Genomic DNA, 23,592 nt, shown 5'->3' on the forward strand with positions numbered 1-23,592 from the left:
AAGGGTGAAGCATGTTTTAGACCCAAGTTAACTTTTAATTTATCAACAGACTGTTCAAAGGAAATGAATGTAATTTCTAGGTTCAAATTAATTCCTAATACACTTGCCTGTGGATTTAAACAGTAGACAAACACGGCATTAATAAAAACAACAATTTTCCCTCAGCTGTACTCTGGCTGTTCAGCTTTGGGAAGGGAACTACAGATGCTGCTGTTGTTTGTTTTCATGCCTGGTTTAACTTTCACGAGAAAGGGGGCATGAAAAGAGGCCCGAAGCTCTGTGTACATTTTCTAAGAAATTTCCATCAGTCTCCTACTTTCTCCAAAGTCTCTCTTAGAACCAAATTCCCGAATCTTCAGTTCTCTTCCCTCAGTGGGAAGCTGGTGAGATCATTCATATTTCTTTTTTTTTTTTTGTTCTTTTTTTTTTTTTCGGAGCTGGGGACCGAACCCAGGGCCTTGCGCTTCCTAGGCAAGCGCTCTACCACTGAGCTAAATCCCCAGCCCTGAGATCATTCATATTTCTTGTGAAGGCATTGAGCAACACTTAAAAGTCTTCAGAGGGAGAATAACCACCCCCAAACCGATACCCATGTTCCTTTCTAATAGGAGCCCTTCCTACTCCTATCTATCTCCCCATAGAAAATCATGATAAATAATCTAATATGTAAATTTCTGTTAAACAACAAAATCTCATAGCTTTCCTAACATGTTCCATTCGATGTTTCAACAATTCTTGAAAATAATATCTATATAACGAGTGAGTAATGGGTCCACTAATGACTCATTAGAAGAAAGTATAGATGTAGTTTTCATGCCACAAGTATATATCATATCTGAGAGTCTCATATATTTTTATCCCCTTTCCAATTCCATGTTCCCCTTCTGGGCTCTTAGTTACAATGCTGTATTTGTAAAGATATGATAAGTGTGGTACAACTCAGGGCCAATCAGAGCTCTTCTGCGTGATTGATAGACTAGATGCTTTGACTATAGATGCAGATGAGGTTCAGGTTGCTATTGGTTACCACAAAGTAGGAGCTTATCTGGGAAGGATGAGACCCTGATGTCGTGATCTCAGAATCATTGCTGGACTTCCTACATTTCATGAGCCAATACAGTCCACTGTTTTAACTTTAACGAGCTTGAACCGGCTTCCTTTTCTTTGTAATTAAGATTGTCCTGATGTATATGCAGAGTGTGTCACACTTCTTGAAAATATCCAGCCATAAAATCTCCCCACATACTAACATGATGGAAACATCTACATAGACAATCTGCTTTTGTGAGTTTTTGGCTAACATGAAAGAAAATGTTAAATTAAAGGCACAGTTCACTTGCATATTCAACCCATAGCACTATAGTAGAACATTACAGAATAGGTACCATTGGGAAGTCATAGAAAGATGGACTAGAACCATCTTTCTAGTATGTTATGGCTTGATTTGGAAACATCCTCTATATGCTTATATGTACTAGCAGATGGTGATGCTATTTTGGGAGGGACTAGAAACCTTAGGAGATAGTGTCTAGCTGGGTAATGTAGGTATGTCTCAGGGGCTACATGTTCCCATGGTTCCTCTCTGTATTGCTCTCTGTTTTATGTCTGCCACAGGAGAACAGCTATTACTATATGCTCCTGCTGCCATGCTATTTTGACCCAACTAAAGCCAAGAACCATGAACTGAACTGAACACTCTGAAACCGTGAGTCAATATAAATTTCTTCTCACTAACATTGGTTCTCTCGGGTATTCCGTCATACCATTGACAGGTCTAAGCAATGCCAGGTTAAAAATAAGAGGTTTCCCAAGAAACCTATTCAGAACATGGGGCTCTAAGTGAGAGTTAGGTTTACTTGGTAGAGAAGGCTGAAAATTGGAGGCTGGAGACACATTTCCACTGTATTCAGAGTTATGACTACTGAATGGGTAGGTTGGACAAAGCAGGCCATGGAACTGGAATAAGGTAGTGACCAGCACAGAGCACCATGGAAGAGGAGAGCTAAGAGGGAGACCCACCAAAGTTACCAGGAATTTAAGATACAGGGAGAGCTAACGCATTATGATTTTTAAAACAATTACTTACTTTGATATGTAAGGAGTGTTAAGTGCCTCAGCCTGCAGGTTTTCAGGAAACTTTGTGGCCTTTGGAGAGTTAATACCAACTACAGGCTGATGACTTCTAAACTACCAATTCAGCTTAGAGCTCTCTTCTTAGTTCCAGATTCAACTCGTTGTTCCTCTCTGCAGGAATGTCTTGTCATCGTGGATGTTACTTGTTTAAAACTCAGCTCATAGTTTCCTGCTTCTTGGCTAAAACAGTGATTCCTCAATCCAACTATCCATTCATCTATTCAACTGTTATCCACACATCTCTAAACATCGCCCGCAGAGCCCCTGCTGTGTGCCAGGGCCTGTGCTGCTTGTCAAGGGGAAGACTAAGGAGGTGTGGCTCTTGCTTTAGGATACTTCAGTCTGTGGTATGAAAAAGAGCATAAACACATCATTGCAACGCAGTTTGCTAAGTGCAGTAATACAGGCTCACACAAAGTGTCAAGGGAAGGCATATCGACTGTGGAGATTAAATGAGATTATGCATGTGTGAAGTACTTTGTCAGCTATTCAAATATTAGTCATTATAATCTTTATAACAACTCTGGGAGAAAGGCTGGGATTATTATTCTTTTGATTTTTTTTCTACTTCATATTGTATGAATCTCTCTAAGTATCTCACTGCAAGTTACGAAATAGAAAAAGAAAAAAGACAGGCTCACACAGGAGGAGCCTCTTTACTGACAGTGCTTTAGCGTTTGCTCTTTCATTACTGTCTTTATTCCTGAAACTTTACCTTCCTTTCCTATAGCCCTCATCCTACATACACTGTCATCCCCGGTTCTTTTTCTTTTTCTCCTCAAGTTAAATTACCAAGATTTTCTCATGCCTCCTTATCTGTACTTTTCAGTCTTGGGGTCATACTGTGGGCAAGAGGAGACAGGGAGGTTGCCATGGCAACAGTTAACACATCTTTGGCTCAACTCCAGTCTAAACCCCACCTTCCTGGTTAATCATGAGTTGGTAAGCCCTGTGCTTCTCTTCCTGATGATGGCTATGTAGACGTGTCCCTGCCACAGTGCTCTCTGTCACCCCAGGTATGGCACTGAAACCTGGATGCTTGCCAATTCCCTCTGAGTCTGAAAAGCCTGTGTCTGCTGAGAAGGACCTACCATTCTGTCGTTACAGAGAACATGTAAATGAGGCCACCAGAGCCACACTGGTGGATCACTTCCTGCTCACAGTATCCACAGTATCTGAATTCAGGGCCTTTCTCTGTTTGTAGCTATTACTCAAGTTGTTGGAAAAAAAATGTTTATCTCTGGTGCCATGTTGAAAAAAGACTGTGGGGGAACAGTCAAGATGATTCCAAGACTTTTTTTTTTTTTTTTGGTTCTTTTTTTCGGAGCTGGGGACCGAACCCAGGGCCTTGTGCTTCCTAGGTAAGCACTCTACCACTGAGCTAAATCCCCAGCCCCATAAATAAATCCCTATTCTATTTTATTTTTGTTAATCCTGTATGTATGTTTCATTCTCTAGTGAGGTACAATATAATAAATGGCTAACTTATTTTCTGAAGTTCAGTTACCTTTTTCCTGGATCTAATAATAACATGTCAAAGTCTACAAATGAAATACCACAACCAAAGTCCTTAGTACAGTGCCTGATGCACATGGCTGTTTTTAATGGTTTTAAGTATCAGGGAGGCAGATGAATCAGGATTTAAATCACTTATTGTATGCAAAACACACAGAATAGTGCCTCATGTAATTATGTAAAGGTGAATTCTATTGATAGTTGTTATTATTTAATCCATCATTAGATTGTATAATCTATGGAACATGATTCAGCTTCCCCATGTCTCAATTCCTCATCTCTGTAGCTAAAGGGGTTAAAATAGTTATTGGGAAAATAAATACAGTGTCACATGCCTGAGGCATTGAAGCTACTCATAACGATTTCCCTGTTGTAGGAGAGTCATATTATTTCATTTATTTATTTTATGCATATGGGTATTTAGTCTGCATGTATCTCTGTGTACCACACACATGTAGTACCTGAAAAGGCCAAAGACCGTATCTGATCCTCTTGAACTGAAGTTACAGACAGTTGTGAGACATCATGTGGGTGCTGGGAATTGAACCCAGGTCCTGTGGAAGAGCAACCTAAGCCACTAAGTATTTCACTTTATGTCGATGCCCTCTCAAACCTAGTACTGAGAACCGGGCATAGGTCTGCGAGGTTTAAGAAGAAAACACATACTCAGGTCATTCATGTCACGAGAATGCCAAATCTTTTACTTGACACCAAATATATACCCCAAGTTCTCTGGGGAGAAATCCAGGAAGCACAGTGGAAAATCCAGCTTATGTCCTCAGGAACAAAAGACAGGAACCGATTATCACCCAGGTGTACTACCCAGGTGTGTTGCTTCAGGGCCAGGGTGTTCCTTTGTTAGGAACAAAAGACTTCCACATGCATTAGCAAGGCTTCAGCAGGGGACAAACACTGACTGGGCCCCAGGAGGGTCTGACAACTTTAAAAACCACTAAAGGGAATACTGTAAGGAACATCTGTATATGCAGGTTTTCATGCATACCAGATTATCTTTCTTTACTGTGGAATGCTAGGGTTAGTATTATTGAATATAATCTATAAGTATTTTCATGTTTTTTTGTTTGTTTCATGTGTCACTGGATATTTATCCCCATTTTGTAGAGATTAAGGAAGCCTTCAGTGTACTTAGCTCAATTGGGATCTGAGCCCAGAGTGTAATGTATGTCATTGCCTCTTTTTCTTATTTCCCATTCCCCTCACTATGTAATTAGACAATTCACAAGGCTATGTGCCATAGTGGGTTGCCTCCCAAAATATATCAGCTTTTAAAAAGCATCAGGTGGTCACTGTTGATAGTTCCTGTGGGTCCAGGATCTGGGAACAGCTCTGCTGAGTTCATTGCTGTCAGACTCTAAGGTTGTAGAGACCTTGAGGCTTGCTTAGGGCTAGAGAGTCCACTCTCAGCCTCAGTCAAAAATTTGTCCAGGTATCTCCAGTCCCTCTACTTGTGGGATTCTTCATTGAGTGCCTCGTCTCTTCATAACATGGTCCCTGGCTTTCCCAAGGCTGAGCAAAAGGGGAAGGAGAGATGGGGTTCTAGGACAGAAGACACAGCCTCTTAAACTTAGTCTCAGAAGTTGACACACCAATATTTCTGATCAATGCTATTGGTCATATGGTCTATCACTGGTAAATGTGAGGGTCTAACTACCAGGAGGTGGGGTATTATTGGCTGCCATCTTGGAGGCTGGCTTGCACAAGAATGAACTGTGGATTTGTAGTTGTAATTTCTTTGTATCTCTTGCTATCTCCTTATTCCTTAGAAACTTCAGCCTTGCTTAAAATAAAAATACAAATAAAAACCTTTCTGTCATGATCAGACATGTATGAAATACCTACTATGCGCTCTGTCTTACTACCATCTCAGCTCCTGGGAACATTGAAAGCTGACAATTAATGTACAACTGCCAGTACAGCCCTCTCTTAGCTAATGCCATTAAAACCTTTTTTTTTGCTGTAACAGTGAGGCAATAGTGAGGAGAACAGTCTGTGCCCCAGACCTGCTGATAGCTGGAGTCACCTCTAGAGAAAGGTCCAACATCGATAGCAAAGTGTGACTGGGAAGACAATTCCAGGCTTTGGCATGAGTTCTATTGATCTCTGAAATCTTTTAATTCCTGTGTTTTGGGAGTGGTTTTATTACCTGTGATTACCTGTGTTAAAGGTTATTGGAAACAACTGCTCTGCCATCTTGATCATTTCCCAATCAGACACGACATGGTTCTCAAATTTTGATGGGATTTCCTTCTACCCTTCTAGAAGTTCCCTAAGAATTTTCTCTTAAATTCTGATAATTTCTGAAGGAGCTACAAAAGAAAGAGGCACTATCATAGTTTATTTTCCCACCATTTTTTCCATCTTCAATATCCAGTTACTATAAACTTCTTAAATATGGAAAAAAGTACACCTCGTTTACAAATCTATTTGAATCAGATATCTATAGCAGTGTAACAAATTGCCTTCAAATTGAGTAGCTTGAAGGACTGGAGAAATGTCTCGGTGAGTAAAGTGCTTGCTGAACAAGCAAGAGGACATCAGATTTCCAGCACCTTGTGCCCGCCAGGCATGGTGACATGTACCTGAGACCCCAGTGCTGGGCATATGGAGGCAGGGAGGTCTGGAAGGCCACTTGGTAGTCAGTCTAACTGAAAGGGTGAAAACAGGTTCAATGTGAGACCCTGTCTCAAAAAATAATGTGGAGAGTGAGAAAGCAAGAAACCTAATGTTCAGTTTTGGTCTTCATGTATATATATATGGGGGAAAGTGCAACTGAGAACACACATGTGTGCACTGTACACACACACACACACACACACACACACACACACACACCTAATATCTTAAAAGGAAAATATTACCTCAGTTTCTGTTGGAGATGGATCTTGGAGCTAAGTCCCCTGGCTCAGTGTCTCTCACATTCTTCCATCAAGGAACCAACTAGGACTATAAGTCATCTCAGGAGCTGAACAGGAAAGGACCATTCCCAACAATCCAACCATTTTGTATGGTTGTTGGTAGGTATCCAAGTTAGCTTCAGCTGTCAACTTGAACATCTCAGAGTTATCTGAGGGAGCCTCGGTTGGGCTCTTGCCTAGATCAGATTGGCATGGGATCATGTATGTGAGGCATTTTCTTGATTGCTAATTGATGTAGGAGGGCCCTTTCCACCGTGGGCGGCACCATCCCTAGGCAGGTGTGCCTGGACTATGTAGAGAGCTAGTGAGCAGTGTTCCCTGTTGATTTTGGCTTCAAGCTCCTGCCTTGAGTTCCTGTCCTGGCTTTCCTTGATGATTGGCTGAAACTTGACAACTGAAAATTAACTCTTTCCTCCTCAAGTTGCTTTTGGTCATGGTGTTTATCACAGCAACAAAAAGGTAACTCATGAAATAGAATTCTCTTCCTCATTGGCATTGACTAGAGTTCTCTCTCAATTCTTTGTCACATGGGTCTCTCCACAGGCTGCTGATATCATAGCACCTGCCTTCCATCAGAACAGGTGAGGGAAACCTGGGAAGATGTACAAAAGGGGTATGTGCTTCTGAGGACTGTGCTCCTCCCTGCATATTTCTGCTGTTCTCTCCTCTCCAACCTTCTGGTCTTTCCCTGATTTGTTGGCCCTTTTCATCTGGCCAGTGACAATAGACTCTTAGGTTGTCTGCCTCATTTCTTTCTTCCTTCTCCCATCTATAGCCTGTTTGTGTCATTATGGCTGTGGCGGGAAAGGATGATAAGGTGGGTATTTGGGAAACAAGGAGTCTGGTTCCAGACCTTTCTTTTTGCAGAGTGATTACTGTCTAGGTCAATACCGAATCCCAGTGGTGTGTTAGAGGTGGCAAGGGTGATTCCAGGCAGGCATGGTGAGAGGTAGATATTTGACAAAGAGTCTAAGAAGGTTAGTGGCTAGAAGGGGGCATTGCTAGACCAAAGTAGAAAGGGGTACTGTAAGACTCAAGAAACCCCCGAGCCCCACGTCGGGGACGTCCCACTCACAGAGACATGGAGATGGTGATTGATGCAATAAGCAAGAGGTTTATTGATCCAGTGCACTGGGGTCATTCCACAACCAGGGTAGAGGAGACCCTGAAGAACAAAGGTACACACTCTTTTTTTTTCAAATTATTATCTTTTTTATTGGATTTTTTTTATTAACTTGAGTATTTCTTATATACATTTCGAGTGTTATTCCCTTTCCCGGTTTCCAGGCAAACATCACCCTCCCCCCTCCCCTTCTTTCTGGGTATTCCCCTCCCCATGCCCCACCTCTTGCCGCCCTCCCCCCAACAATCTAGTTCACTGGGGGTTCAGTCTTAGCAGGACCCAGGGCTTCCCCTTCCACTGGTGCTCTTACTAGGATATTCATTGCTACCTATGAGGTCAGAGTCCAGGGTCAGTCCATGTATAGTCTTTGGGTAGTGGCTTAGTCCCTGGAAGCTCTGGTTGCTTGGCATTGTTGTACTTTTGGGGTCTCGAGCCCCTTCAAGCTCTTCCAGTTCTTTCTCTGATTCCTTCAACGGGGGTCCTATTCTCAATTCAGTGGTTTGCTGCTGGCATACGCCTCTGTGTTTGCTGTATTCTGGCTGTGTCTCTCGGGAGCGATCTACATCTGGCTCCTGTCGGCCTGCACTTCTTTGCTTCATCCATCTTGTCTAATTGGATGGCTGTATATGCATGGGCCACATGTGGGGCAGGCTCTGAATGGGTGTTCCTTCTGTGTCTGTTTTAATCTTTGCCTCTCTATTCCCTGCCAAGGGTATTCTTGTTCCCCTTTTAAAGAAGGAGTGAAGCATTCACATTTTGATCATCCTTCTTGAGTTTCTTTTGTTCTAGGCATCTAGGGTAATTCAAGCATTTGGGCTAATATCCACTTATCAATGAGTGCATACCATGTGTGTTTTTCTGTGATTGGGTAACCTCACTCAGGATGATATTTTCCAGTTCCGACCATTGGCCTACGAATTTCATAAAATCATTGTTTTTGATAGCTGAGTAATATTCCATTGTGTAGATGTACCACATCTTCTGTATCCATTCCTCTGTTGAAGGGCATCTGGGTTCTTTCCAGCTTCTGGCTATTATAAATAAGGCTGCGATGAACATAGTGGAGCACGTGTCTTTTTTATATGTTGGGTCATCTTTTGGGTATATGCCCAAGAGAGGTATAGCTGGATCCTCAGGCAGTTCAATGTCCAATTTTCTGAGGAACCTCCAGACTGATTTCCAGAATGGTTGTACCAGTCTGCAATCCCACCAACAATGGAGGAGTGTTCCTCTTTCTCCGCATCCTTGCCAGCATTTCCTGTCACCTGAGTTTTTGATCTTAGCCATTCTCACTGGTGTGAGGTGAAATCTCAGGGTTGTTTTGATTTGCATTTCCCTTATGACTAAAGATGTTGAACATTTCTTTAGGTGTTTCTCAGCCATTCGGCATTCCTCAGCTGTGAATTCTTTGTTTAGCTCTGAACCCCATTTTTAATAGGGTTATTTGTCTCCCTGCGGTCTAACTTCTTGAGTTCTTTGTATATTTTGGATATAAGGCCTCTATCTGTTGTAGGATTGGTAAAGATCTTTTCCCAATCTGTTGGTAGGCACACACTCTTTATACTTTTTCAGGGTATAGGCTTTAGGTTACAGCATGAGTTGGTTATTTCTCATTGGTGGGGCTTATTTCCTTTTGAATTCATTGGTGGCTGCCTATTGTCCTTTGGATTCATTGGGGGCCCTCAGTGGTGAGACATCTCTGGTATGCAGAAATGGGGGGGTGGAGGGTCCCACCCTTACTGTGGTTGGGACACTTCCTGGATTAGGGTGTTTACTCAGCAAATTCATGTGAAACTCCCCAGCCTCAAGCTTATCGGGAAGTCCCAGTCACCTAATGTTTTCTGAGATAGTTTTGTCCACTTGGTTTCCCCAGTACGTCAGGGGCTCCCACTGACAAGTGTCACCCAGCATCCATTCTTAGAGCACCATTCCTGTGCTGTGCTTCAGAATCAGGGCTGGACACTATTATCAGCTTGGGCCTTGCTACACTAGTACTATTTATTAATCATTGATATTATCATTGGGTCACCGAGTCTCAAGATCCACCGGCATGGGCACTATTTCCTTCCCTGCTTTCCAACTACAGAAAGAACTAGTCTGCCAGGAGCATAGCAGAGGCCTCTCTCCTTAGCTCTGAGAAATCTGGTGCTTTGGGGGGAACCTGTCTTGTTAGATCTTATCTCCTCTGTAATTTAAAGGGTGCCTGACTTTTTACAAAGCCTAGAATAGTGGAGCCAACATAGGATCTGGAGAAGGTAACTCTAAGATCAGACCCTAGACCTGTCTCTGATTAGCTGGGTACCCTCGGGAAGCTACTGACCCTCTCTTGGAGCCTCAGTTTCTGGGTCTGCAAGGATGACTTCATGATATGTACACACACACATGCACACGCGCGCGCGTGTGCGCGCACGCACGCACACACCCACACCCACACCCACACCCACACCCACACACATATATATTTCAGCGATATATGTAGGGAGCCATATTGGATTTGGGCCTGGCCATTTTGTGACTGTATAACTCAAAGTGGCTACGTGACTCTTGGCCACACATACTCCTCTAAGAGCCTCTCCCATGAATTTACAGCACCGGAAGATAACATTCACGGTATGCTTCAGCCTAAGCAAAATCAGTTATCTCCTCAGTCAACACCCGGTGTCTCCACTGCCTGACCTCATCATCTACCGCCTGACCTCTTTGCCTCCAGCTATCACTGCCTATACCCTCATCTTCCCCTCCTTCATGTTTCACAAAGGTCACTCCCCCTACCTGAAAGCCTTAAAAGCTGTAACATTCATCCCAATAAATGAGACCTTGACAACAGAACTTTTGCTTGGTCACCTTCTTCTCTTCACCCCCATTTGACCCACAGGTAGAAAGCCTCTTCGGGACCCTGAATAACTGGGTCCCTGCTGGCGGGGACAGATATAAACTTATTTGTTTTGGTTAAGACCAGGCCGGAGTGATGGCTCAGGGGTTAAGAGCACCCGCTGCTCACTCAGAGGTCCTGAGTTCAAATCCCAGCAACCACATGGTAGCTCATAATTATCTGTAATGAGATCTGATGCCCTCTTCTGGTATGTCTGAAAACAGTTATAGTATACTTATATATAATAAATAGATAGATCTTTAAAAATAAAAAAGAACTATAGAGAGCACACAGGACACAGGGCCCTCCCTGGATGCCTTTTCTCTGCCCACACAGATGCTGTGCATCTGATGCAGTCCCCGGGTGATGAGATCTGGAAGGGGAACCACCACCTACCTACTCTTTGCAGATGCCATTGGAGAAGCACGGAGCATAAAGACTAGCAAGAGATGCCTCTTATCTCACGTACCTTACTTCTGTTAACCTCACACCAGGGGGTGAGAATCACCATTGCTACCATCATTTAGACACAGGGCACTGGAAACCCAAGGAGGAGTCTATTTCTCCAAGCTCTTCAGCTATTCGCTGGTGTGGTTCCTCTGCTGACCACGGTTGACACACTCTCTCAATGGCATAAACACTTCAGTTCTTACCCTTCATAGCACTTACTGTGGCTGTGACAAAACACCTCGATCAAAAGCGCCTTATGGAAGAGTTTGTGTTGGCTTATGGTTCCAGAGGGATAGGAGCTCATCAGAGGTGGGAGAGGTGGCAGTAGGGAAGGAATCTCTCTAAGAGACCACATCCTCCAACACACACCAAAGCATAGGATATGAACTGTAAGGAAGGGAAGGCTCCACATACTCAAAGTCTGTCCTTCGTGGAGTGCTTCTTCTAGCGAGGCTCCACTCCTGAAGGTCCCATGTCTTCCCCAAAGAGTCCAGCCAGTGAGGGACCAGGAGTTCAAATACATGAGCCTGTGGGGGACGTTTCTCATTCAAACCTTCACGTTTTACTTCCTGGTCTCTAGAAGCTCGTGGCTATATATCATAATGCAAAATGCATTTAGTTAAACTTCAAGAAGTCTCCACAGCCATAATATTGTCCAGAAGTCAAAAGTCTCTTCTGAGACTCGAGGTAATCTCTTAACTGTAACCTCTTGTAAAACCAAAAGCAAATTACATTCTTTCGACGTACAATAACACAGAATATGTATTTCCTTTTCGAAAGGGAGCAATGGAGGTATAATGAAGAGATATTGGACCAAAGTGAGACAAACCCAGCAGGGCAAACAGCTCGTCCTGTAGCTCCATGTCCAGGGCACCCCTGCTGTTTGAAACGTCCATCGTACATCCGCCAGTCCCTGGATGTTTTTTTTTTTTTTATGAGTTAACTATTCTTTCAGACATACCTGGAGCTTCAGACATACCTGGGTGTGTCGTATGTTATTCAGATCCAGAGTCTAGAACACGATGTGAGTAGAAACAGATAAACTATTACTACTCACACTACCGCATAACCCAGCGTGTGTTCCTATCTGACATGCTCTAGTACAGTGCATGGCCCTGCTCAGGAATGTTGATACAAAGAACCACTGGGCACTTACGATGTATTAGCTAATGTGCTCTTCAGTAGTGCTCACAGGTACCCCTGTCCTTACTTGCTGGGAGATGTTGTAGAAGGAACGGAAATATTGGGGTTTCGTTGTGCTGGGAGCCTGCTGGAGAGACTGGTATTCAGAGAGGCAGATTCTGATTTTGTTTACAGTGAAGTTTTCTGAGCTGCAGTTGCTTCCCTCTGGGGCGGGGGCGGGGGTAGGGGTGGGGGTGGGGGATGAGTTTCTTGTCCTCAGAGGTGTTCAAGCAAAGCCAGAACGGCCACTTGGTGGGGATATTGTAGAAGAGATTAACGTTTCAGTCTCTTGGAAAAGGAGACTGTTGGATAAGGGCCTGTCCAATGCGAGGAATTAACTTTTAGAAGGAAGCAGAAACACATATAATATGAACAAAAGGTGGTGCCTTCATGAATCCCGTGGCTGCGAATCTGGGGGAGGATAAGGGGTTTATTGGATTTTCAGCAGCTGGGGTTTGAAGACAATGCCGGCTGAGGATGGAGGTGGGAGCTGCAGCTCCGGATGGAAGGGGCCTCCTGCAGCTACAGAAATCACTCTCCAGAGTAGACAAAGGACATGCTGCTGGTATCCCTGCATCCTGTGGTTTGCGGCATCACCAGGGAAATCAGCATCCTAGGAATGGTTGTTACCCGCCACTTGGACAGGAAATGTCGCAGACAAAAGCCTTGTTTTTCTGCTCCCGGAATTAAGGTTTAGAGGCAGCTGCAAGGAAATCGATCCGGAGCTGCTAAGCCCTTAATGAACGACAGCAAAAGGCTGATCGTGTTGCCTAAAACAGCTTTTTTCAAAGCCGCTTGTCTTGGGCGAGTGTTAACAAGAATTGATCGAGTTCCTCCGAGGTGTGGTTTCCAGGGTGCCGTGGGCCAGTGAAAGGGAAAGCACCGTAGATCGAGAGGCGGTTGCCATGGGTGCAAGTGTTGCTCTGCAAGCGGGTCCTTAGGTTACCCTGGGCTACTTGAGTGGTAGCAACCTGGAAGCCTGGCTGCCAAGTCTGTATACAACTTTTCTGCTACCCCGCCACCTTTTCTCCTGGGTTCCGGTCCAAAGCTCAGTAACTAATGGGGCACAAAGCTCCTGCTTTAAGGAGGGGCAAACAAGTGTACAAAGTCTAAAATCCAGTCCCCCTGGGAGAAGCAAGGGTGGCAGTTACCCAGCTGCCGGACTTAACTATCCTGTTACGAAGTCACTTTTGCTTAAATCTTGAGTCTGTCTTCACGAAACAAATCTATAACTCTACGGAGAAGAGGAACAACTTGATTAATAGGGACGCACACGACACCCCATCAGAGAAATGTCACCCTGTTAATGCTACTGTCTAATGGTCTTATCATCCATTGCTCCTTCAGAGCGGGGTGAGGTGCAGGTCACGGTTTCCTTGCCTACAGAGCCTGGGCAGATGTTTCTCCGTCTGTCAAGTAGGCACAGGCTTTCTGCCTGTTTCCTATGTAGGAGTATTGGGGAACAGGAGAAAACTCCCTTGAGATGGGTGGGGTGAGCTGAGCTGCACCCCAGTCAGATGGGTTGCAGTGATGATTTGATCCCCACCCCGGAGGAGCAATCCTGAGTGACAGACTACACATCATGGGGAATTTGCATAAACATATGTTTGAACCACGTGTTTCTGACACCGAGGAAGACCCCACCAACCTGAAATCCTCACGGTGGCTGGCATTGAGGCCTCTGGTGACACACTTTTTTTTTTTATATATACAAATGAGGTAACTAAACCCAAGCACAGTGACCAGTCAGCTCCTAACTGACCAGGCATGATGAAATGTTTACTGAGACACAGGACTGTCAGTGCTAACGCCCAGCCCAGAAAGTTCTAGGCACTGAACTGCTAACGTCAGACTTAAGTCTCAGAAGCAGAGCGACTTTCCCGCATTCATGGCTGCTAAGTGGCAGAGTATGGGAGTGGCATGGTTCTATTCTACCATCCTTAAATTCTGTCCTATATTCCCTCTCTCCCTAAACTGATTGGACTGATAGGCCTACAGGACTGGAAGCTCTGCATATAGGACAGTGTACTGGTCACTATGCTAGGGCTGGAGAGGGAACAGTGGCTTGGCTGGAAATGACTGTTCTGTGCCGGGAGGCCTGGGAGCTCAATCTTCAATGGCTCTCTCTCAATGGCTCCCTTAAGAATAGACCAAAGCATTGGAGCACGAAGCCCAGCTTTATGAGCCACTGGCACACTGGCTAGCCCTTTTATATGGATTGCTTTGTCTCGTTCAGAGGCTCTTAAACTCAAAGACCAGACGCAGCCTATTAAAAAGGTATAGAGGTGGGGCCTGGGGCCTGCCAACCCATATCCCGATTCTATGCGCCGTTGGCCGGGCACACCAGTTGCATGTGGGTGACCTGGTTAAATCCTTTCCCTCAGCTCCTCCTGAACTATGGCAGTTGCCTCCTTCCCGGTAAAGTGCCCCTTGGCGACTTTCTATCAGCTCTGGAATCAACTCAGGCTCTTTGGCTTGGCTGGCAAGGCTCTCTGAGGGCTGGCCCCAGCATCCCTTACAGCTTCATCTCTTGCCACACTTAGCTTCTTGAGTGGATTCCAGAAGCCCTGGCTTAGTATGAGGCATTGGCCTCGTGCCCCATGGCTGCTCGCATGACTCCGGCCCTCCCGTATCTTTTCCACTTGCTTCTTCCGGTTGTTTGGCTCCTGTAGGAAGATGCCCCACTTGTTGCCCTGGCCAGTGCCTTTAGGCTCCACCCTCAGTCCTATTTGCATAACCTTTCAGGGTTGGTCTTTCCCTCTAAACCGTGTAGGCAGAGACTGGCTCTGTCTGCTATCCGCAGGACTCGTGGATTTTTGTTGAAGCAGTCGGGTCCTGGGTAGAGGCAGGAGGTGCTGTTTGTTTGATGTTGGTTCTGCCTGCTCCAAGAGCTGTCTGCGGCAGGCGGGCGGGCCGTGATTACACTCTGCACAATAGGCCCCTGAACAAGGAACTCAGCAATGTTGCAATCATCAGTTTCAATTGCCATGGTGAGAAGGGATTAGGGAATAGCAAACTGACAACCTGGCTTAGTCTAAGGGCTAAATTAGGAACAAGATTGGCATGCTGGTGGGAAAAGAGAGCGAGTGCGAGAGACGAGAGAGACGGCGTGCATTAGAGGGAAACTCGGGGGCTTGTGCGTGGTGCCTCTGAAAAATTCAAGTCAGAATACTTTAGGCTTAGAGGTTAAGAGTAGCACTTGCCAGGGCGGGCATGTGGCAGGATCGAGCACTTCCCCAGCTCTCAAAGTCTGATTTTCAGGACTGCCATGTGCCCCGTAATGGCGTTTGGCTCAACCACAGCCCGTTATCTGCAATGGTGGTCCCAGAAGGTGATAACAGAGCCGAACGATTCCCGTCACCCTATGCCATTGTCGCTGGTGTGACATCGTAAACAGCATACGACTCACATGCTTGTGGGGACTCCGCTATAGAGTGGTCTACTGAAGTACTAGTCATACGAAAGTGCGGGTGTGTGAGCAGCACCCGATATTGGTAATCACGGCAGTGCTGCTGGTTTACAACACGTGTATCGTGTTGTCTGTCATCCTCCCGTTTGGCAAGAACTGATAGGATGAAAACGGTGACTTTAAAAAGGATTTATTAAATCAGCCTATGTTACATGTTGGAAAGAGTCCAACAACAGGTGTCTCACACTGAGAGGGCTTAGAAGCCAGTAGTTGCTTGGGCGAAGAGGCTAGGAGCCGGTTTCCTAGAGAGCGGCAGGTCTATGGTCCACATGGGAAGACTTGAAGTGCTGGTTCAGACATCAGTGAAGGGGTCAGAAGCAACAACAGGGTAAAATAACTCAGTAGGAGAGAAGGAAGGACAAACAGGGTGGGTGTGGAGGGGAGGGAGTGAATAGTCTTCCTTCTGCCACCAGGAAGTGCTGCTTACCTTTGGCCTGGGTCCTCTCATATCAGTTAAGGAGCCTGAGAAACCTCCCACAGACCAGATGCACCCACCTATGGGCCAACCTGACATAGACAGTTCCTCGGTTGAGGTGCCCTGCTCTGATGATTCTTGGTTGTGGCAAGCCGAAATGTAAAACCAACCATCACAGTGAGGTGTCCTAACCCAGCGGGAACGCCCTCCATCACGTGATTGCCGTTAGGCCGAAGCTTTAGTTCTCCTGTGCTGCTGTGCTGGCTTTTTTTTTTTTTTTTCTCTTTTTTCTTTTTTTCCGGAGCTGGGGACCGAACCCAGGGCCTTGCGCTCGCTAGGCAAGCGCTCTACCGCTGAGCTAAATCCCCAACCCCTCCTGTGCTGGCTTTAACCTGTTGGTATTCTGCCTCTCAGAACAGTCCAAGCATATATGATACAGCTGACGAGCCATTAGAATCTTTGGTTCTTAGAAGCGCCTTCTATGACTTTACATCCTGGTATGTCACCCAACGGCATGCTTCCCAGCGTGTGCTTGAGTGACGACGTCCACACGGTAGATGAACAAACCATAATAGCAGGAGCAGCTCCATCAACACTTAAAGTGGCTGAGTGAAGGGGCCACAATAAAGAATGGACGTATCTCTGCTTTCCATGGCTGCTCCCTGTTTGCTCCCCCCTGAGCTTTGACTATTTCTCCACCTCATCTCCTCACAGGGCCAGGAAGGTAGGATCCACTGTATCTATTCTTGCTCTCCTATCCTTGATTGCTCCTGCTCTGTTTGCATACCTGGCCCTTTTCTGGGACAGGGACCTGGATTGTGTCCCTGAGCCCAGATGCTGGGCTTTGTCCATGTGTTACTTAGCCCCTTGGCCTCTGCCCACCCACCTGTGTTTTGGCATTTGCCATCCTCGGTTGTCCAGCTGTGGTGGAAAAAGAATGAGAACTCTTGCTGGGTGCAGGGCTCAGCCCCACTGTGATCCCCCATTTCCACTGCCTCCCCGCCACCTTTAGGATGTCAGAGCAGGCCAGACTCTCACCATGGCTTCCTTTTCATCAGGCAGCTGTGACACACCCACAACTATGTAGATGTCTTGGGTTTGGTTTTAAAAGGACCCTGACATCCAAGTTTCCAGCACAGTTCTGGTCCAGCACAACCGACCAGAACTGGTGCCACCCTGAGGGAATGATAGTCACAATGAATGCTGTTTGTTCATGGATGTGAGGTCCATGCTATGAAACCTGCATGTGCAGTACAGTGATATGGTATGTATACTGCATAAACATGTTTTAAATATACATGCTATGCACACATATATATGTTATATATGCTGGGTTTACATATATGTGTGAGGTAGACATACACAACACACATATACATACTGTACACATACACACATACATATGATATGTGTATGATTATGTGAAATGTGGCACATGCATACTGTATATGCATGTGGCATATACACGTATATATGTGCATGGGTAAGTTGGCTGGATGTGTATGACATCCATGGTGTAAGGCATATCTTGGTCTCTGTTACAGGAGGCTGGAGAGCCAGTTGTGCCAAGCCTTCAGAAGAGCGGAGGGCCAGATGGTACTGAATAGCCCAGAAGGAGGCCAAGGGACCGGGCTCTGGCATCTCATGTCTCTCTCCTTGCTATGCAGGCTAAAAGCAGCTCTGGGGAGGTTAGCTGGCCATACCTGCTTCTGCTAGCTCTTTGTATGCACCTCTGACCATTGTGCTGTTATGGCCCTGAGGGAGGTGCCAGGGAAAAGGCAGAGAAGTCAGACATGGTCCTGGTCCACAGAAAGCAAAACGGCTGGAGAGGAGGAGGGTGAAGAGATCCTAGGGCTGAGGTGGGCACAGGGGGAATTGTTCCTCTTCTTGGGGAGAGGAGGACAGTGCCCTGGAATTATGAGCCTGTATGTAATTTATTCTGACTTTCCCTGTTTAAAATATGCACTGTGTCTTTGAGTGATTATTAAAATAAATGAATCTGGAGTCGGTCTGCTGCCTTTGCGGACCCTTCCTGCTGTCCTCTCTCACTGTACCCTAGGCACCCAGACCCCATCTCTGGCTCTCTCTTCCCAGTCAGTCTCCTCCCTCAGACCACAGGCTTCTCGGGGAGTTATATTAGGTCATTTTGGGGACAAGACTTCCCTTCCTTTCTTTACAATTCAGCTCCACATTTTTTGCCATGTTAGCAAATTTGATGGATGGTGGAGCATACTTGAGGATAAAATATTGTAATCAGGATTGTCCCCTCCCTCCTGTCCCTGGATCTGGTGCTCGCAGATTTCTGTGGAGTCAGCAGGTGGATGGATAGCTTTTGCTAATGCTCCTCTAGAGTGATGGGACATGTGGCAGGAAGAGTTCTGCAACCCCCCAAGCAACAGAGAGGCAGGAATAACTCAGAAACTGGGGGAGAAACGTGCATTTAAATTGGAGAATAAACTGGAGACTTCTGCTGTAGCCACTCCTAGGTGATCGGTCAGATGTCAAGTCTTTGCTAATGTGTTCTGTGTTGGTATTACAGCCTCCTACATGAGGATATATGGGGTAATCAGCTCCTGTCTTGGTCCCATATATTCTTTTATCTAATGCTTAGCCCCCACTCTAATACTTCCCACAACTCTCTGTTGCCTGTTGACCTGGTTTATTTTCTATTGCTATGATAAAATACAATGACCATATATATACTGTTTACCCACTGCATATGTATGTGTATGTGTATATGTGTGTGTGTGTATACATATAAAATGCATATATATTCACATATATATATAGTTTGCTCTATATAAACATATATTCAGTAAAACATATTTACCTCTCTCTATATAATATATAAATAAGTAAATATAATCACATCCATCTCCCTCCATTTCCTCCCTCTAACTGCCCTCATACTCCCCAATATGTGCCTCTCCAAACTTAGCAGTTTAACAAAATAAACTTCATTTATTTATTTATGAAACCCATCCACTAAGTGCAGTTAGTTCTATCCATATGTACATGGGTATGGGGCCGTCCAGTGGAGCATAGGAACCCATTGGTCCCACCGTCAAAAGAGAATGATTCATTCTTCTCAAGAAATCGTGAGCTGCCAGTAGCTCCTTGGTAAGGGGCGTGGCCTGAGACCATCCGCCCAATCTAGGCTGTGTTTCTGTCTCCTTGATCTTGTGCAGGTTTTCTGCAATAACCACTGCTATTGTGAGCTCGTGAGTATGGTGACAGTGCCATCTCTTGAAGACAGAAATTCGCAGCACTCCTCTCCATCCCCGGGCTCTTACCTTCTTTCTTCCTCCCCTTCCTCAGTGTTTCCTGAGCTTCGGTGGTGAGGATGGCTTGATACAGATGTCCTCCACGGGGCTGGTCACTCCACGTCTTAGTCTCAGCCTTGCATCTACATCGGCAGTTTGCCTCCTGTACAAAGAAGCTTTGATCATGACCATTCAGCAAAATAGAAATAGCAGGTTCTACCCTAGAGCCTATGACTTCCTCAGCTATGGGTTTTTGACCAGCTTTACAGTACCAGACATGAATTCCACCCATCAAGCAGTACAGGTCTCAAACCCAATCAGGAAATGAATTACTGTGTAACAGTCATGCTACAGTAACACCAAGGTGCATGTCAGAATTGCAAAGTGCAAGGTCTGATGCTGGGTAATACTGCTGATACCCTCTCTCCCCTGCAGGCCACTTTAACTTCCTGGCACTATGGAAGCTTGTCAGCAGGGAAGGAATTTCCTGGTAAGTGTGGGATCAATTTCTCTATTTCCTGCACCACCACCACTAAGGCATGGTAGGTAACCAAGGACTGTGGCAATAGGTGGTTTTGTTTGGAGATCTCTGGGTCCTCCCTGACAATAACTGGAGGGAGGCAGTCAGTCATTGCTCTTGAAGCTTGATAGCCTCACTCCACCTCCTGTCCCTTTTATGCTTCCTGAATGCCAATGCATTGTGACCAGCTGCTTTGTGCTTTAACCACTGTTTCTTCCTTCCTCCCCTACGCTGCTTTTTGTCAGGTCTTTGGTCACAGAAAACAAGCAAAGTGAGGAACACAGCTGTATTCTGAATGGGAATTGGAGCCAGCAATTTACTCCAAGTAGAATAGCTTTGCACATGGGACACCACAGGCAGCTTAAGGTTAAACCATCTACTTGGGACCTGCTCTGAGGTTTAGGAGCAGGGGTGCATGGGACAGAGTGCCAAAGACCCATAACTGTGTCCGTAACTACATTGGAGCTTCCTAACCACATGCTCATGATATAAACCCTTCGGCACGCAGAACTTGACTTTCCTATGTTACAAAGTGGAAACTGTAGTCCAGTAGTTACTTATTGGGAGACCCGTGTCAAAAGCCCAAGTTGAGGAAGGTGGCCATCGGAACAGAAGTCCTCAGTGGTCAGCAAGTCAGGGACACAGGGAGGCTGTGGAGTATCAGGACCTTGGGCTTTCTCAAACTGGCCTGCCACTGGGCGGAGGGTTCTCCAGGCTTACCAGCCTGTGTTAACCCTACATTCCCTATCTTTTCTATCCTCATTAAGTTCTGCCTATCAAGGTGCACCTCACCAGATCCTGGCTGTCTCTCAGACATACAGGATTCCAAAGGTATAGGAGAGTTGGTGAGGTGTCAGGGCTGAGAAGCAAACAGGCACTGTCAAGCACAGACTCAGGGCTGAAACACGAAGTAATATGTTTACCAGATAAAGGCGGATTCCAGTCCACATCTGCCTCAGATGTTTTCTTACTCAGGAGACTTTACAGAAATGATCTTGCTTGTCTCTCGCAGGCATCCATCAGGATATGGAAATCACCGAGATTAACTCGTTAAAGGTACCAAAGTGGTGTTTATTACAGTGAGGCTTTATGTGTTGACCACATAAATATTCATGACTTCCGGGCTATGCCCAAGGGCCCACCCCTGTTTCTGCTTCTGCCAGGAGAAAGCTCCTGCAGGGCCAGGACGCAGCTTGTGTTATTTTCCTGACACTGTGCTGACACCTGAAAGCTGGCCTCAGCCACGCCATGCTTCCCAGCAGCAGCTGCCACCACAGGAGCTGATTTTCTTGCTGTCCTCTGCAGAGCTAGCTTGTGGCCTACTTTTCCCCTTGGCTCCCCGGCACACAAGAGTTTTGGCTTTATCCATCAAACCTGTGTCTTTTTTTTTTTTTTATAAGGAGAAAGAAGTCAATAGAAATTGATTTGAAAATGTCAAACCTTATCAACAGCCAGCTGTCACAGCAGGACAGATATTTTATTGGATACTGTAGAGGTTTGATCTCACCAAGGCCCTTCTCTCGGCTCCATGGGGTCACCAACCAACCTCCGAGCATCCTCACGGGGCCTATTAGAGAGGGAGGTGTAGTAGCTCGGTGGCTAAGTGGCTCAGGCACTGGACTTCTTTTATTTATTCTTTTTAATCTTGGTTTCTAGTATTGATGGCTGGGTGGCCTTGGGGAAGTTATTTAACATCTCTGAGCTTTCTAAATCTCATTTTGAACTTTAGGAGGAAGCACAATAGATGTACTTTTATAGGGCTGCTTATGGCTGAAGAGTAATTATTTATATACCATGGAAAAATGACAAGAATGCAGTAAGAATTATCCACGACTTAACCACTGATCACTTGTCTAGGCACAGGTCGGGTGGGGCGGGTTACAAACGAGACTGTCTGGGAGTAGCCGGGTGTACACTAGGTAGACAGAGCAAAGGGTGTTTAGAATGCTCTGGAGGCTGGAGTCCCAGGTTGGGCCCTCTTCAGCTTCACCATTTCCGCACTTACCCCGTGACTCAGTTTCACCTTGAAGACAGGGATGAAAATCACAGTAATTGACAAACAAACACACTTTTATGTGTATGTGTGTGATTTTTTTTTTGTTAGAAAAAAAAAACCACTTTGTGCTAGTAACGCACTGTGAACCAGCTGGTAAATTTTTATCGCATCCACAAAAGGTCAATCTGTGATACTGAGTGGAAAAAAATGCTAAATGCCAAATGTGCAGGGCAAAGAAAGTATCAGCACAGAGAGCGACGTGTTGGGCGGGGATTGCCATCAAAGGCCCCTTAGAAGCAGGAGGATGGGATTGGCCTTTTGGAAGCAGCAGGCCTTGGAGAGCCCACAAATGACTGCCTGGCACATGCAGGACAATGATGGAGGTGGAGCTCGACACAGGCCTGGGTTTAGCAAGGGACTTCCACCTTTATTCTGTACATCTGGAACCATTCCACTTATTAGAGTCTGGTGTGCCAAATGATCGAGCCGTTTGTAAAGCATTGGCCTCTAGTTAGACGTATAGCTCCAAGGAGTTCAGAGTTGAGACACAGATGCAAGGTAGGGCTTGCACGTTGGCCAATTGAGGGGTGACAAGGAGCAGGGCTGGGGTGTTAGTGCAACGGGCAAAGGCAAATGGGCTTCTTTGGAGGTAGAACTGGCAGGGCACACAGATTTAGTCATTGGCTCATTAATACCCCTCTTCCCCCCAGTCTCTGGGGACTGTAGCAGTAAACTAAGCAAGGAGAAAAAGGTGCTTATGCAGTTTCAGTAATGGCGGTGAGTGGAAGGCAGGGGGAGAAGATGACTAATGAGGACATCTCAGGTTCCTGCCTGAGGGGACAGTACACTTGACTCACCATGCAATTTTGAGACTCAGTCACAAGTTGCTAAGGCTCACAGTCTTGCCTTGGTGATCCCTGATCCCCTCTTCCTCCTCCTCCTCCTCCTCCTCCTCCTCCTCCTCCTCCTCCTCCTCCTTCTCTTCTTCCTTTGCCAGGCCCAAGGTCCTCTTCTGGACTTTCTTTCCCTGTGCATTCTGTGTTCCATCAATTGCATCCCTCTGCGTGGGACTGATGGGATTGAAGAGGGTGGATTCTCAATGTCTGTATTAGGAGGCTCAGAGCTTGTTTTTACAGAGTCTTTTCAATTGCTCACATAGATTTACATGATTTCAGAAGACTTCTGGGGTTGGGGCGATAGCTCAGTTGGTAAAAATATGTTCTGCACAAGCATGAAGACCCGAGTTCAATCTCTAGAACCTATGTAAAGTAGTCAAGTGAGGTGGCACAGGCTTGTAATAGTAGCACTGAGTCCCCAACAAATCCTTAGGGCTTGTTGACCAGCCAAGTCTAATCAACCCAGGTCAATGAGAGACTCAGAAAAATCAAGGTGGATGACACTTGAGAAATGACATCTAAAGTTGGCTTCCTTACGCATGTGCACATGCACATGCACCCACATACGTACCCAGCTCCTGACACACAAAAGAAGTCAGCCTTGCAATATTCTACATGGTGGTGGTGTTGATGATAGAACACAATGTTAAACTCATTGCTCCTCATTGGGTTGTGACATCTGGCCTTCCAACCTGCATTTGGTGACAACATGGCAGCTCCCTGGTTGAATTTGTCTTTACAAAGATCAAACCCTGGTAGGTGGTCCAACTTCTATTGCACTTTCTGCATTGTACGTTTTGTGTGCCCTGACCCAAATGCCTC

The 23,592-nt window shown here is 45.7% G+C and overlaps 1 long non-coding RNA gene across 4 annotated transcripts in view; it reads right to left on the reverse strand.

Moving 5' to 3' along the window:
• LOC147995794 (uncharacterized) overlaps positions 1-20,939 on the reverse strand; it is a 40,026-nt gene extending 19,087 nt beyond the window's left edge. For all 4 annotated transcript variants that reach the window (XR_015684992.1, XR_015684991.1, XR_015684994.1 and 1 more), the window contains exons 1-2: positions 20,802-20,939; positions 19,389-19,521 (exon numbers count right to left, since the gene is read on the reverse strand). This is a non-coding gene — a long non-coding RNA (uncharacterized LOC147995794). The remainder of the gene's footprint in view (positions 1-19,388; positions 19,522-20,801) is intronic.
• Between the last annotated feature and the right edge of the window lie 2,653 nt (positions 20,940-23,592).

The sequence above is a fragment of the Rattus norvegicus genome, chromosome 3 (assembly GCF_021556685.1).
Source record: "Rattus norvegicus strain SHRSP/BbbUtx chromosome 3, alternate assembly SHRSP_T2T, whole genome shotgun sequence".
In the NCBI taxonomy this organism is placed as follows: Eukaryota; Metazoa; Chordata; class Mammalia; order Rodentia; family Muridae; genus Rattus; species Rattus norvegicus.